Source organism: Sciurus vulgaris, assembly GCF_902686455.1.
Source record: "Sciurus vulgaris genome assembly, chromosome: 5".
Taxonomy (NCBI): domain Eukaryota; kingdom Metazoa; phylum Chordata; class Mammalia; order Rodentia; family Sciuridae; genus Sciurus; species Sciurus vulgaris.
The window spans coordinates 97448754-97462482 of record NC_136465.1 but is presented as its reverse complement, the minus strand read 5'-3'; the positions used below and the strand labels follow the sequence as shown (position 1 = coordinate 97462482).

The window sequence follows — 13729 nt, the reverse complement described above, 5'->3', positions numbered from 1 at the left end:
AAAAAGAAATCATGAAAGCAATCCCATTCATAATAGCCACACATACAAATAAAATAACACATAGAATTAAATTTAAGGAGGTGAAAGACTTACAGTAAATAAAACACTAAAGAAATTGAAGAAGACTCTAGAAGACAGAAAGACCTCCCATGTCACGGATTAAGAGAACTAATATTGTTCAGTTATAAAATAGAAAACGATCTATGAATTCAATGCAATACCCATCAAATGCCAATGAAAACAATTCTAAAATTCACATGGAAGCACAAGAGACACCAAATAGCCAACACATCTTGAGTAAAAAGAACAAGCTGGAGGCATCACAATACCTGATTTCAAGACACCCTACAAAGCCACTGTCACCAAAACAGCATTGTATTGGCATAAAGACAGACACAGATCAGTGGAACAGAATAGAGAAGGCAGAAATAAACCCAAACATCTACAGTCAACTAATTCTCAACAAAGGTGCTAAAAACATATATTGGAGAAAGGACAGCTACTTCAACAAATGGTGCTAAAAAAACTGGATATTCTCATGCACAATATTGAATTTGACCCTTATCCCTCACCCTGTTAAAATGGATCAAAGACCTTAAGGTAAGATCTGAAACTCTGAAACTACTAAAGGGAAACACTTCAAGATACTGTTACAGACAATGATTTTATGGATGGCACCATAAAAGCACAAGCAACAAAAGTAAAAATTGACAAATGAAATTTAATCAACCCAAAAAGCTAACAAAGCAAGGAAAATAATCAACAAAGTGAAGAGACAATCTTCCAGCAATTAATCTCTCAAAGGGTTAATATCCAGAATAAATAGCTCAAAAATAAAAACTCAAGTAATGCTATTAAAGATGGGCAAATTATCTGAATATACACTTCTCTAAAAAATACACATACCAAATAAATTTTTGAAAAAACAAAAAGTTCAGAATCTTAGCTATCAGTGAAACACAAGTCAAAACTATAATCAGATACTATCTAACACCCCCATTGGAATGGTTAGAATAGTTATTATAAGGAAAATAAAAATTAACAAATGTTAGTGAGGATGTAGAGAAACTTTTGGTAGGAATGTAAAATAGTACAATCATTAGGGAAAACAGCATACAGTTTCCTCAATAAACTAAAAATAGAAGTAATTCTTCATCTAGTTATTCCATCCTGAATATACAGTCAAAGGAAATAAAGTCAGCATATAAACAAGATATCTGAATGTCCACATTTATTGCAGCACTATTCACAATAGTTAAGACATGAAATCAGTCTAGGTGCCCATCAGGAGATTAATGGATAAAGAAATATGGTATGCGTACACAATGGAGTATCACTGGGCCAAAAAGAATGAAATTCTATCTTTTGGAACAAAATGGATGGAACTAGAGGATATCGCATGTTCTCTCTCATAAATGGAACCAAATGGAACCAAATTAAAAAATAGTTCTAAAAGTCATGAGTGATAAATACAGAAGATGGGGGAGAGTGAGATTGGAAGAGAGTAACCATGTACACTGTATGCATGTATGGAAATATCACAAATAATGTGTCAAGAAAAATAGATATTAAAAAATAAATGTGAATGAAATATTTCAAAAATTAAAAAGGTGGAAAAAGTAGACAAATTTTAATAATGGAATTTAAAGTTATAATAATTAGAACAGAGTGGTATTGCTGCAGAGAAAAATAAACTGACCAATAGGTCAGGATACAGAAGCAAGCAATGATGTCATTTTACATTCTATCTGAGTTGGCAAAAATTGCATAGTTTCAGAGACAATAAAAACATGGATTAAACGTAGCTGTCCTCACTATTGGTGGGAAAATATAATTAGGTACTCCAGTTTTGGAAAACTGAGAGAATCTCAATAAAATTGAAGATGCCAAAGTACTCTGAGTTAGAAATTATACAATTTTCCTCAACCCTGACCCCAATTAAGTATAAATATCTGAGGTATGGTGAATAATTTTTTCAAAAAGTCTCTTATACATTTGTAATGCAAAGCCGGGTTTGAGATCAATATCATTGAGGAAACGATGTAACCATGGACCACTGGAACATATAGGAATATTTGTAGAAACATTAACATCAGCAAAAAGCTTTAATTCCACAGAAGCATGGAAAGCAAAATGTAAAATACCCACACATCTGTATGTAATAGTAGTCAAGCTCTTTAGGTGAATCTTAGAAACAATAGTGCACTTTAAAAGCAAGTTTAGAAGATTAGGTACCAGCGAAGTTAATGATTTTATTTAGATTTCAAAAGGCAAGAGAATGACAACATGTCAGAGCAGGGCAGGAGGGAATAGGACGGAGAAGTCATACACAAGTTGTTTCAATGGTATTGATAAGTTAAGTTGAATGTGGTTTTACAGATGTTTATTATCTCGCTCCATAACTTACCTATACTTCTATTTAGATCAGCTAGTACACAAAATAAAATACTAACGACCTCCTTAATAATACTAGCTCCTCATAGCAGCATGCGCCCTCCTCCTGTATGGGTAACTAGGAGTTCAACACTCTTCAACCCTTCCCATTTCCTAAATTGTTCAAAGTGTCATTGTAACTCATGCTTGCTGATGTCACTTATAACACTGAGCTCATTTATCAACTGCTTAGTGGACACTGGCACTTATACTTTCTCCCATCCATTCTCTTGTGGGAGAAATGGGTTTTCTATGTCTTTATATATCTTCCAGGGGCCAGATATTGCTTGGCATATCCACTTAGCTAAGTTAATCATTAAAGTTAATCTCATGTACTATCCATAACTTTTAGGCATGAATGGGGATCATGAATGTTGATTCTGAATTCAGAATTCTTGGGTTCAAATTCCAGCTTCACCATTAACTAGTGTTAATTAAGACTTTGGGGAAATTGCTTAGCCTAATTGCACTTTCATTTCCTCATCATAAAGTGCAGGTAGTAATAATAATTTGAAAATATTCATAGTGATATTGTGAATATAAAGGAGCTCAAACCTCTTGAAAGAGTGGCTGGTACCTAGTAAGTTTCTAATTCACGTTAGCTATTATCTTGTGCATTTTCTTAGAATAAAGCTTTTAAAGAGGCTTCCCCCTCCTTTGAAACCTTAAAATATATTTGAACAAATGAGAATAGTTACAAAAATATTTTAATACATGGGTGAAATTCAAAATCATGCTCAATGAAAGAAGCCACTCATAAAAGCCTATAAATGTTGATTTTTTTTCCTTACATGAAATATCTAAAAAAGACAAATTTATTAAAACAGAAAGCAGAACATACTTACTAGGGCTTCAGATAAAAGAAGGTGAGTTGGAAAAACAAACTGTTTTTCCTCTGCTTTCACACCATGACAACACAGAAGACTTCTGTGGGGTAAAAGGTGTGGGGATTTCTCCCAGCCAGTCAGCACAGAATTCTGCAATGCACATAGCTGCCTTAGCAAATGAGCAAGACCCTGTCTCAAAATAAAAAGTAATAATAAAAAGAAAAAAGACTAGGGATGTAGCACAATAGTAAAAGTACTCCTGGGTTCAATCCGCCAAACAAAACAAAACAAAAGCCTCCCATCAAAAAGAGCCCAGAATCAGATGGCTTTGCTGCTGAATTCTATCAAACATTTAAAAAGCTAATACCAATTCTCCTTAAGTTATTACAAAAAAACAGGAGAAGAAGGAATTCTTCCAAACAGTCTATGAGACCAGCATTTCCCTGATACCCAAACCAGGTAAAGACACAATAAAAAAAAAAGAAAATTAGAGGGTAACACCCTAATGAACACTATGCAAAAATCCTCAAAAAATATCAGCCAACGGAATCCAACAGCACATTATTAAGACTGCTCATGGAGACTTCTGGATAAGATGATGGAATAGAAGTATCCTTTGCAAGACACTTGCAGTGAAAAGTTAGGAAAAACTACATTTCAAGGAGAGAAAGAGAAGAGGAGATACTGAAATCAATAAAGAGATGATGGGAAAGCTAAAAAGCATGCAGAAGCAGACAGGCAAGTCAGAGAAAAGTATGAAGCAGTCTGCAACTACAATCCTGTGTTCCCAGGGGAAGAGGAACCAGTGCCCCAAGCCCAAGCCCAGGGTAAGCCTGGAGAATAAGGCAGCCTAAGCAATAAACAATGACTGGTAGTACTAGCCTCAGGAGAAACCCACTGAGCTTGGAAGCTTTAAATCCAGTGCAGGAAGTTGGGCTGAAAACAACCTCCACAGCAGGCCAGCTCTGGAGAAAAATCCGCTTCATCACTTGCTATAACCTGAGAGTGGGTTCATTTTTTGGGACTCAGCTACTTCAGATCAGAAAGCAGAACAATCATAAATCAGGGTCCCAGGGACACCCTGCCACAGTGACAGTGGTGGAAGATAGCCACAAGAGACAGTCATGGAGAGGGTGAGTGGCATACTACCTAAACCCTTAAAGAGTGAGGAGATCAGGCTATGGAGGACTAGATGATCTGTGATCAGTGTTTGGTTGCACTGACATCTGTGGTAAGGAGTAAGAGCCTAGTATGTGGTTTACTAAGTGACCTAGCTCTGAGAGCACCAAGACTAAGCTGGTGGATTGCTCTGTTCCTATGTTCCCATGTTCTGTTCTCTAGTACAGAGCTCAGTGATCTTGTTTGCTTTCCCTGCTCTCCAAAGAACTTGGGGAACTACCTCAGTCTGGGCATTTGCCATGCTCAGGGACAGACCTGGGGACCTCTGAAATAAGAAGGCACCTGCCCAGTTCACAAGATGCAAGGCTGGTTGGGACTAGCCACATCTCCAGATGTGCATAACAAAGGAAAAAAAAAAGCCTCTGTAGTGAATTAAGCCCTGCCCCAGGAAACATGCCATTAAACAGCTCAGTGGGAAATGCAGGGCAGGGTTCACCCTACATATAGCATGAACCTGTCTCATGAAACAGAGGAATTACAATAGTCCTTATTTGTGACTCATTACCCCCTACACTTGATGGATTCAAATACTCAAGGACCCAAAAAAGAAGATTCTTCAATCCAAGAACCTTGGCTAGAAAGATTTTTTTGGACTCAGAAAGATTAACACCAAAACAAACAAACAAATAACCCAATCAATAAATGAGCAAAGGAACTAAATTGACAATTCTCAAAAGAAAAAATATGAACAAATGTTCAACATCTCTAGCAATTAGAGATGCGGATGAAAAGCACACTGAGATTTCACCTCACTCCAGTCAGAATGGCAACCATCAATAATACAAATAACAATAAATATTGGTGAGGACATGGGGAAAAGGGTACTCTCATACATTGCTGGTGGGGCTGCAAATTGGTGTAACCACTCTGGAAAGCAGTATGGAGATTCTTCAAAAAATCTAGGAATAGAACCACCATTTGACAAGGTTATATTACTTCTTGGTATATATTCAAAGGAGTTAAAATCAGTATACTATAGAAATATGGCCACATCAAAGTTTATAATAGCTCAATTCACAGTAGTCAAACTATGGAACCAACTTAAGTGCCCTTCAACAGATCAATAGATGAAGAAAATGTGGTATATATACACAATGGGATATTAGTCAGTCACAAGGAAGAATGACTTTATGGCATTTGCTGGTAAATGGATGTACCTGGAGATTATCATGCTAAGTGAAATAAGCCAATCACACACACACACACAAAAACAAAGGTTGAATGTTCTCTCTGATAAGTGGTTGCTAACATACATAGGGGGAGGGGAAGAATAGAAGTTCAGTGGATTAGAGGAGAATGAAGGGAAGAGAGAAGGGATGGAAATAGGAAAGACAGTGGAATTAATGACATAACTTTCCCATGTACATATATGAATACACAATAGTAAATCTTCACATCATGTATATCCATGAGACTGGGTTCCTAAATAGAATAAGATATACTCCATGTTTGTACAAATATGGCAAAATTATCTCTACTATCATGTATAACTAAAAAGAACAAATGAAAAAATTAAAAAAAGAAATACTGTCATTTGCAACTATACAGACAGAACTGGAGAGAATGTTAAATGAAAAAAGTTAGGCACAGACAGACAAGCATTGCATGATATCACTCATATATGGACTCTAACAAAGATGATCTCATAGAAGGTAATAGTAGATTGGTGGTTACTAGAAGCCAATGAAGAGTGAGAGTGCAGGGAGGGATGGAGAACAGTTGATCAATGAGAGCTAAGCTGCAATTAAGAGGGAAGCAAGAAGCTCTGGTGTACTACTGTACGGCTTGATGACTACAGATAACAGTAATGTACTGTATATTTCTAACTCAAGAAGAAAGACTTTACCATAAATAATGTTTGGGTAGCTAAATATGTTAAATATAATTTTAACATCATGCTGCAATGTATAGATGGATCATATATTACATGGCACCCCATTTAATATGTACAACTTTTATGTTCACATATATTGGTTAAAAAAATCAATGAAAAAAGCCATCTGTAGCTGCACATTACATCTGTAATCCCAGCACCCGAGAGATTGAGGCAGGAGGATTGCAGTTCAAGGCCAGTCTGAACAACTTAGTGAGATCCCGTTCTCAAAAAAATAAAAAGGACTGGGAGGTACAGCTCAGTGATAAGATGCCCCTTGGTTCTATTCCCAGTACTGCAAAGACAAAACAAATGGAAAAATTCTAGATTAAAACATCCTGCTAAAGATTTAACTGGGAGTGAAGATCCCATTTGGCTTCTGCAATAGTTTTCTGTGTTCATTGTTTCACATGTTAATTCTACGCACAACTGAATGAGAAAAGAATTATCATTCTTGTTTTACCAAAGTACATATTGAAGCTCGGAGACATTATTTGTTTTATATCAAACAGTTTCTGTCAGAGCAGAATTAGCACACAGGTTTAAGCAAATGCAGACTTTAATCACCGTACCATGCTGCTGATAAGTGTCTTCAGAGGATACAACATGCCAAGTGTGAGTTTGGACTAGGGAGATGAAACTAAAAACACGGAGAGACTGGTGTTGGATTGGCTTCACTCACACACATGAACGTGTGAATCAAAATTAAATGTGTGGAACTAAAAATAAGACTTGCACATAATAAGGGAGGTTCTGTTCTTGGAAAGCTTGAAAATGATACAAATTTTCTTGAGTTCATTAGGAATTACATGCTGGCTATTCGTCAAAGAGACCTATGTAGTAGCTTGAATGAATCAGGAGTTTATTCTCTTACTAAATGAAGTCTGGCAGCAGGAAACATAGGACTACCAAGCAGCTCTACAGAGTCATAAGGGCCTGAGGCCTCTGTCTTTCTTTTCCACTATCCCTCATGAACTCATAAAATTGCTGCTGGGCCAAGGCCATTACACTCATTCCAAGAGAGGGGAGGAAGGGAACGGAGAAAAGGGGTCAAATTGTTTTCACAGAAGTCCTATTCAATGTACTCAATACTTTTTACTTACAATTCTGACTATCCCATCTGCCAAGTCTGGGAATCCCAAGTTCTTCATTTGGGTTTACGGTCTAGGACTCTAGTGTACAGAGAGAAGAGGATTTACGTAAGTAGCCAGAAGTCTCTCCCAAATCCCTTTCTTTTAATTTTGTTTTTGTCACCCTTTTGAAAAATAAATGCAAAAGAAATAGTGCTAATTAAAAATGATACCATAATTGTAAAAAGCAAAAGGAATAATTTTTTATTTCACTGCTGTCCTTTTCTCATTTCCTTTAGTTAGCATTTCTTAATAGTTCAAGAAGTCCCATATAATAGTAATAGGAGTTTCAATAATGACAAAACAGAGGAAAAGGAGGGGAGAAAATCATCAAGAAAATCAGTTGAGAAAATTTCCTAGAACCAAATGACATGAGTTGCCAGACAAAGAGAGTCAATGAATGCCCAGCAATGAATGAGATTTGTATCAGATATCATTGTGAATCTCAAGAAGCGTAAAGAAAAAGAAAATTATACATGTTATACAGCTAACACATGCTTTGAAAGTTTTGGATTTTGGAACATGTTGAATTATTGTATTAGGGATGCTCAACTCTGTATCTGCAAACATTCCAAAATCTGAAAAGCTCTGAAAAAACACTTCTGGTCCCAAGCATTTTAGACAAGGGATACTTAACCTGTATAAAATTCCTCAGGGAAATAAATCTCATGCAAGGGGTCAGGAATCTGAGTGTCTTTACCCTCCTTATCAGGAGTATTTGAACAAAAAGATGCTTTGCCCCATGAGATTCCACGGGGCTTCTTGAGCAGGCTTACAATGAAACAGCTAGAAGTACTCAAAAGTTAGGAAGGAAGAAGCCAGTGTCTTCTATGGCTGCTGCTAAAAAAACCTTTAAAATTTTAACAATCCTTTCAATTATTTTTAAACAAAACATACAGTTTAACTAAACCAAGCCTACGTGTATGTGTGTATGTGAGTGTGCATGTGTAGTTATACACAGAAAAATGTAGATATGGTATGGATTTTTAGCTTCACATTTTCCCACTTCTTGTCCCAGAATGGAAACTTCTGATGGTTTTCTGTGCATTCCTTCAGTATGAACTTGGCTTATGATACAAGAAATTTATATCTTCTCCTACATAAAGTTCAGTTGTCCCCATCTCTACTATTATGAGAGGGCCAAGGGTCACTGTGTTATAGAGCATCACCCTTACAGGGCCAATGTTGTGAAAGCTGATGATATCAAGATGCAATATTTATTATTATTAAAATTAGGTCCAGGAGCTTATGAAGGCACAAGACACCTGAGATATGTACTTCCTCAAGGACTTCTCTTTTTTCAAGAGATTTCTACACATGTCCCACCTTGGAAATGTACACAGATTTATGTAAAAAAAAAAGTTTATCTTTTACATTCTTTAAGACTGCACTGATTCAACAAAGATACTCTGGAGAGAATATTTGCCCAGCAAGGGTACCTCCACCAATGAGCTAATGTCTTCAGACCAATGAACTCTGTATCCAAGTAGCTTACATAAATGTCTCTCCTTTTGCCTTTAAAATATTCCTCCTGCCTGAACTTTCCATGTCCATAGTTTTCTACAGCACACGTATTCCCTTTGCAATGCTGTTTTCCTAAATAAATGTCATTGTTCTTTGGAGAATTTCTCCCACTTATTTAGATTGACAGTGTGATACCAGAGGCCCCAATCTGTGGCCTGTGGCAAGGAGTCAGATCTTTAAAGGGGTTCATACACCGTAACTATATCCTCCATTAGAAAAATCAATTTCTGACCAAGTCTACTCTCCCAACAACAAGTTTATGAGAAAGTGTGTAAAGAACAAGGGAAATGTTTATTATTGGCTTTTTTCTTCCAAAAGCCAGAAAGGAAAGGGACCTCACTATTGGTAACATGGTTTTTACTTTGAAAATCAACTTTTAATAAAAAAGGAATATTTGTCAAGTTAGTTCCTATAAAACAATAATAATATATGCTTATTCATCATCTTTGGTCAAAGCATCTTCAGATCTGATCATTAGGAAGGACTTCATTATTTATCTAGCTGTATAATGTATTTTTTACAATATACAAAATTTTGCCATAGGAATATTTCTCAGACATAAAATGTAAACTGCTTTGCCTTTTTAGTCCAGCACTGAAGTTACTTAATCATACCATAAAACAGAAAAAAGAAATCTTTGGCTCTGCTCAGTTGCAGACAGATTCTTATTTTTCACTCATAACACCTTGGCTTTTGTTTTCTTTACAATTTAAATTTGTCATCTACATAAAAATCACAAATATATGAAGACACACATACAAATATTCTTGTCTTTGTCTCCTCCAAGGTTAGCTGGGTTTCATTAATTTATAAATATTAGCATGAACAGGTGAAAATGAGGTAGTGATTGATATAAGGAATATTATAAGGCCTGCTCTTCTGGGAGAACAGGTTGGAGTTTCCAGACGCCAGTACAACGTTTGAAAGAAGTTTAAATTTGAAAGATTTTGGAAGAAATATGCTATGTGAGTGATTGCAAAGGTTTGAGTCTGGACAGGTGTTAAAGATTTCTGAGCATTTGTGTCACATTATTGAAATAAAAATTTGCCTACAGCATGTGAACTAAATATAGGTTGCTTCTTTTTAACTTTATATAGTACATTAAAGTATTTATTATGTTTTGGGCACTTAAAGATTTCCATATGCTTTTAGCTTGAAATTAGTCATGTATTTAAAAGTTTTAAGAAATATAAAGAGTGGAAATTTATTTAAATATATAGAGGTCATAGAAGATACTAAATAAATGAAATACATATGATAAAAAATGAAACGAGAATAATGAAAGAATATTTGAAAATAAAAATGCCAGGTTTGACTCTTATAATTAATTGATCATCAATATAGAGAAATGTATGGTATGAAATATGTATTTGTTTATTATTTTTATATTGAAAGATAATGGAGACTTGTAAAATATATTGAATACATATAATACATTATTAACAACATAATAATGTATTAATAGCTATCAAGGTAAATGACACCAACCACTGTCATATATTTTTGTGGGGTTATTTACTTGATGCCTATTTACCCCAATGTAGAAAAATTCCATGAGGGCAAGAGTATTCACTTTGTCATTACTACCTACTTAATACTTAATATATCACTTGTCATATAGAAGGTACTCAATGAATATTTGCTTCAAGAGTGGTGAGGCTACATGTGCAATTGATGGATCTGTGGTCCCTCAGAGCCTAATAACCATATTGAAATATTGTACATAAATGCTTTACAGATATTAGTGGGTGGCTACTGAAACAGAGGTATTAGATGGCAGGTACTGCCTCAGTGCATGAACCAAAAGTATGACATACAAAATATAAACAGCTGACATACAAAATATAAACTTCTGTGAAAAAGTAATTTAAGACTTTCAGTTCCCAAGTTGGCATATAGAAAAATGATTAAGAATGTAATATTAAAATATTAAAAAATTTAAATACATAATTTGAATAAAACCTTGACAACCAACTATGGGTAAAGTGGTAATGAGGGCCAGGTGTGTAGTATGAGTAGGAGAGTCTCATGGATAAAACTGAGTGGCCATTGGAATTGGCAGCTGGGGAGAAGAAGGAGGAGACTCAGGATTCTAACCTGAATTTGAGGTTTGTGATAATATTTTGTAGGCACAGAGAAGACAAGATTTTGGGATAATTTATAAAATCCACTTGGGAGATACTGACTTTGAGGTGTTTGTAGACATTCGTATAGTAAAAAACATTTATTTTAGTTTTGCTGCTTACTTGCTAAAACTTTTACTCAAACAATGGAAAAGAAAAAAAAAAGGCATGAAAACATGTTTTGAGCATCTTTACTAAAATATGGGTGGTTTTGAAACAGTCTAAAACCTATCTTCTGCAGGTAATACTTTGTAGAATGTTTGTTTTTTAAAAGCAAATTATTTTCCAAATATAATCCCACTGATAACCTCTCTTTAACAGTTCTGTTGGGGTGAAGTTCAGTGGCAGAGCATGTGTTTCCACAGACCCTTGATTTGAACCTCAGCACCAATAAAATAAAAGTCCAGCAGGGTTTCAATTTTCAGAGGAAGTTGTTAGTCTTCTTGTTAGATTATTATTTTTATTAAATAGCAGGGTCAAATTAGTTTTGCTATACTGGGAAATCCAAATCTCATGGGGTAGTTGTTACCCCAAAGTAGATTACTCTGAAGAAATAGGGATCAGGTGTAATTAAGTGAACTGCCAGCCTCCATCCAAGCAAGAGCCCATCCAGTCTTAGCCCCACAAAAAGGCGTCCGGGTTATAGCTGATGTTTTTATAGCCAAGATAAGTATTTTAGGCATATATAAACTCATTTAATCTTCATAACAACCCATTTTACACATGAGGAAATGGAGACACAAACAAGAAATAATATGCCCCATGTCAAGAAAGTTGTTGAACAATTTTAACTTAGGAAATCCTGACTTCAAAGTCTATGTTCTAACTCTTAAAAAACGTTTCTTGTTAAATGTTAAGGAAGTGGAAACTTTAAATTCATTTAATTGGAAAACCTTGAAAGTATGGAAATGGAAATGTATCATTAGAAATTTTCATCTGCCCTTCTTTGGGGAGAATTTCAATGTAATAAGATTTCATGGTTCATTAAAGGTTAATTCACTACATAAAACAGCTTTGGGAGAGAAAGAGCTGACTATGAACTACTCCCCTATACTTCTTAACTCAAATGCCTTACTTATCAAATAGGTAAATAACGGTATTACTTTACAGGAGTGTTAGATTAAATGAGAAGGCAGATAAAACATTTAAAACAGTGCCGTGTATTAGTCACAATTAAGCTTTCGATAGCTTTTTTGGTCAATTAATCAGAAAATGAAAAATTTCATAGCTTGCTTGTAGCATTTGATAACAGATGGGTAAAAAGGTAGCCAGGACGGGATTACTCTCCAGTAGTTCCTAATTAACCTTTCTTTCAAATCCCCCTTTCTTACTGTACTATGAAGCGATAGGAAAAGATGAATCATTAATTTTCTTTCTGAACAAATATTTAAGGGAAGAACAAGTGTTGGCGAAGGGCTGTGAGGAAGTCAGGCGCGCTTTCTTACGGAACTTATATTGTAGAAAACATTAAAAACATTGAATGAATTTAAAACATTAGCCATGCCTGGAAAAGTTTAAGTATTCCTGACCGAGGGAAGAAAGAGAGAACGCAAAGACAAAGGCCACGGAGCACGCAGAGAATGGAATGCCTCGCGCTAACTTGGCTAGGGATAATTTCTACTGCCAAAGTTCTCACCAGTACTGAAATACCAACCCAAGAAGCTAGAGATAGGCTGTATTTGTTCAGTAGTCGGAAGCAAGCTCTCCCTTCCAGCAGGAGGAGATTCCGCATTGGTCAACAATTACACCTAAAACACGTCTCCATTTCATTTCAGTTTAGGCACGCCCCTTTCACCGAGACCACGCCTTTTGATTCACTAAACAATTCGTAAGCACAGGAATTATCGCGAGAACTCCACTTGGTCTCCCTTCTGACGTTTTCAGTGCTGATAGTCGCTTTTGTTATCGCGATATTTCCGGCTACATGGGAGCCCCGGCGGCCCGGGCTTCTGTGAAACATGGCGGTCGACTGGGACCGTAACACAAGGTAAAATACTGAAACCCCGTTGGGTGGTGTTCCCTTGATTGTTTCAGGGCCGCTCGGGCGTGAATGCGGTTAAGGTGACTGAGAGCCTGGCGTTAGTTTAGGTCCCTGTCTTCATCTCTTTCTGAGAGCAGGCCAGACCGAAGAGCCACTCCACCTTCCCCGGGGGCGTTACTGGCAGGACCCTGGGCAGCGCTGCGACTAAGAGCTCCCCTCTCTCTGCTCCAGGTGTCTCCGAGCTCTCTTGCAGTTAGAAGTAGTTTCGGTGCTTCCTCCATAGCTCCGACCCTGATTCCTTGCTTCTCGCAGTGCCAGGTGACTTCTTGTGTCCCCAGGCGAGTAGGGTCCCGCGTCCTGAAGACCAGACTCTTAGTGTCCCCGATCTTATTGGGTGTCTGGTTTCCTACTGCCAAATACCACATTCTTGTTAGCACGTTGGTTGCTCTTTTTAAAAAAGGAGGTTTTGGCCACGCCTTCGCACGCAGTTTTGGAAAATGAGAAAGGGGCAGGACAAGGCAAGATGCTAGGAGAGACAGGTTCCAGTGCGATTACTTTTCTCAGTTCAAGAAACCTGGGAGGGTAATTTGTCAACTCGTGTAGAGAATTGCAGTGGTTACCGTAGTATAGATCTGATCATTGTTTGAGATGAGAAAACA

General features: G+C 36.5%; 1 protein-coding gene and 1 long non-coding RNA gene across 3 annotated transcripts in view; one reads left to right on the top strand and one right to left on the bottom strand.

Moving 5' to 3' along the window:
- LOC306660853 overlaps positions 1-7807 on the bottom strand; it is a 34800-nt gene extending 26993 nt beyond the window's left edge. For both annotated transcript variants that reach the window (XR_013763761.1, XR_013763762.1), the window contains exon 1: positions 7416-7807. This is a non-coding gene — a long non-coding RNA (uncharacterized lncRNA). The remainder of the gene's footprint in view (positions 1-7415) is intronic.
- Positions 7808-12918: 5111 nt separating this feature from the next.
- Positions 12919-13729, top strand: part of ERGIC2 (ERGIC and golgi 2) — a 34036-nt gene continuing 33225 nt past the window's right edge. The window contains exon 1 of the mRNA XM_079139444.1: positions 12919-13076. The gene's annotated coding sequence lies outside the window, so the exon portion shown is untranslated. The remainder of the gene's footprint in view (positions 13077-13729) is intronic.